We start from the raw sequence: 3,739 nt of genomic DNA on the forward strand, positions 1-3,739 counted from the left end.
CCTGCCAGGGTGGGGAAGGGGATGCCAGGCCAGCATAGCAAGATGGCTGCCTCCCCCCCCCCCAATTGGCTAAGGGGACCCACTCCTCAGTGACTACTGACAGAGAGGGGCAGGGCCTTATGATGGGCAGCCCTTGCAGCCAGGTGTGGGGGTCCAGCTGTGCTTGGCCTGTGAAAACAGCTGTGAGCCCCGTGCTCTGCCAGTAAAAGAGGCCAGCAGCTACCTCAAGTTCAGTACAGCCCAAGATATAATTTTAGTTTGCCAGTCAAAGATACTTCAGCATAGAAGGGAGAGAGCTCTTAGGAGGGAACTCAGGGTTCGAAGGGGACAGGAGACGGGATCAGAGTTAGCATTCAGAAAAGCTAATAGGATCATCCTTTAAGGGCAATGCATTGAGAAAGGTGTTAGAATAAAGTTAGGCTGTCCCACTTGTTTGGGTCCACTCAATGTCTTTGATAGGGTCATTCCCAGTGCAGCCAATGCAAAGACGATGCTTTGACATAATGGGTATGTCTACCCATGACGCTATGTCGCCATAGCAACATGCTAGTGATGTAGCATCTGCAGGAAAAACCCATGACATCACAGCTACGTTGCTGTAGTGGTGTGCTCCCGTTAGAGCATGTTGCTGTGGCGACATAGTGCCTAAAAATAACCGTGCACAGCACACTACTGGCTGCTACTGCGCTTTTAGTACTTCTAAAAGGAAGTACTAATGACAGCGCCATAACAGTGCCACAGCAGCATGTGTAGGTGTGCCTAGTGTGTAGCAATGGTTCTGCTAGAATCTAGCACTAGCATATTCTAGGCAAAGCATTGGATCTGTAGCAAACTCCAATATTTGGAGGTGACTTACCTGTCAGCTAGGAGCAACAGGCAGCTTTGAAATGGAAATTTATTTATTTGATTTGTATGCTTTCCTTCCCAACAAAGGGCTCCAGGAGGGAGGTCTTACAGTGCTTCTTCAAGAGGGAAGTAGTTCCAGAGCTGAGGAACAACTGCTGAGAATAACCTCCCATGCATTTTCACCATGTGGACTAGGTGTACTGATGAGACTTACAGGAGGCTGCCCTTATGGATTGTGATGGGGGAAGGTGGTCCCTTACACACATAGGTCCCACACCATTTAGGGCCTTAAAGGTCAAAACTAGTACCTTGAATTGTGCCCAGAAAGCTATTGGGAGCCAGTGCAGTCTCTGGAGTACTGGAGTTATGTTTTTGGAGACTAAGCCGTGTCAGGTGGACTACTGCATTCTGCACCAGCTGCAGAGGGTTTTCAAAGGTGGCTCAGTATAAAGCTTATTGCAAAAATCTAGATGTAACCTTGCAATGTTACAAAGCCACAGATGATGGTGGCCAGATGCAGTCCATGTAAAGTTAATAAAAAGAATAGGCTTTGAATCTTAGAGACTTGACTTTATTTATACACATACAGTATGTAAAAGAGTTTTTGTCAATTTTATTAAGAAACAAAACTAACTACACAAAGATGCTGGAGAAATCTATTCAAACAGGCACAGTTAATGTAAAGTGGAAGTTTATTACTGAGGTAATATTAGTAAAATGAATACTATCACCATAAATATCTTCTCCCCTCTCCCACTCCTCAAAGACATTCAATCACGCAAGTGAACCACATACACATAGAGGAGGGCCAAACTACAGATACATGGAAAGGCACTATTTCTTTGTTCAACTGAGGAAGATCAAGGCACAAATTAAACATATCAGACATCACACAAATAGAGAAAAGCTGAGAAAAGAATAATTAAAACCTTTCAGCACCTTGGAAGCAGTAGATATGCATGTAATTGCTATGTAAAGAGCAAATATAACTCATTTAAGAGATATGACCAATTGTAACACCAGCCTGAGATCCTAACTTAACACCAGATTCATTTGGGACACCTACCCCAAATAGATAAACCCTTGAAGTAGCCCTGGATAAGTGAATTTCCAGTAGTTTCTGAAGGTTGTTTTAAGTCTTTTAGAACACTGCTTCGTTTGGTATTCAGTAACACTGTTAATTTCCTTTTCACATTAAACTTACAAAAATAGTCTAACCTAATCTGTGACATCCAGGCAAGAATTTAGGAGGACCTGATGCATTGATATTAAATGGCATTTTCAGTTAGGTCGGGGATTAGAGGAAGCTAAGTTTTCCCTCTTCCCCACCCCAACCACCTCAAAGGAGTCTCTCTAATTTACAACCAAGAGATACTAAAAATGTGTTACCCACTGAGCCAAACTCACGAGATATTTATACTTGCCTAGCATCATAATCTTATGTAATTTCCATAATTAACACTAACCTATTTTATTACAGCATTTTTGCAAATAAGATACAAAATAAGTTGTATTCAACTCAGTTCAGTCACTTTTTGAAGTCTATAACAAAAGAATCTGAATTTTAGAATGCATTCAAATGCATTGCATTAGAAAATTATAGTAGGCTGGGTGACCTATATAATACACATAACCCTAACATATGAGCCAGGCAGAAGTCACTACATGCTGAGTATTGATTCCTAATAAATCTTCAAAGATATGGTAAAAAAAGGAAAATGTATCAATCCCAATTAGAAAGCAAATATGATACCATAAACTAGTAACCCACTAGAGGATTTGTAAATCATACAAGAACATTATTTATTAATTTCAGGTAACATGCAGGGGATTGTACAAAGGAATAGAATAAAGCCCTTCAACAAATCTTCTGCATCAGTCTTTTGTTTTATATGGACTTGTTGAGCCAGCATTTAAATTAGCAGCTTGACAAAAGAGTAAAATGGTATTCATTCCCTTTTGGGTCCTTCCAGATTTTATTTAGAATTCAGTAAAATCTCATCTGCTCATCTAAGTATGAATTACCGCATGGGGAGGTGCCTTTATTTTATAAACAAATGTACATTAATAAAACCTCCTTCCCCCCATTAAAAAACTGCCGGCTAGAAGCACTTTGAATAGCTCAGAAAAGGAGTCATGGGAGAAGTTATGTTTGTGGAAGGTGAGCCACACACTTAAAGACTTACCTGTTCCTAGAGTGTAAGATAATAAAATAGGTTGTTTCCAAGGGGAGAGAAGAGCATAGCAGTGGTAAGTGTTAACAGTCAAGTGATTAGGTTTTTCTCTTCCTCAATACTTACTGTATTTACTCAAATCCAAGATGAGGATTTCTTCTCTCATTCAACATGGAGATGTCTTGGATTTGAGGTCATGTCTGGGGGCCAAAGCTGCTGTCATCACTGCTCCCTGGTTGGAGCTGGACAGATTTAAGTGGTGGGGGAAGGGACATAGGGAGGGAGTGACTACAGTACAGTGCAGGGGGAAAACCTTGGGGAGAATGTGTAGTGCGGGGGAAGTGCAGGGGAGACTGCATGGTGCAGTGTGGGTGGGTGAACACAGGGGAGGGGAGGGGAGATGGGCAGGGAGCAGGGTGGGGCAAGTGACAGTGGGGACAGGCACCAGGGATGCAGGCCCTTGGGGGGGAGGGGCAGGGGTCAGGTCACCTGTCCCTCCTTCCCACTTTCCCCACCACTTGTTTCCCTGCTGCAGTTGTGGGGGGGACAGAGACCCCTGACACTTTACATTTAAGATGCAGTTAATCCAGCCATGTGTTCCAAGTCAATTTAAGGCATTATACTGGAAATGAGCCACAGAGCTATTCCGCATATGACAGGTAACAACTTCTGGTTTGTTTGTATTGTACCTTAAATTGAACGTATGGCCAGTTTGGGCT

This window comes from Gavialis gangeticus, unplaced genomic scaffold (assembly GCF_001723915.1).
Source record: "Gavialis gangeticus isolate Ggan-Ray unplaced genomic scaffold, GavGan_comp1, whole genome shotgun sequence".
NCBI classification, from domain to species: Eukaryota; Metazoa; Chordata; order Crocodylia; family Gavialidae; genus Gavialis; species Gavialis gangeticus.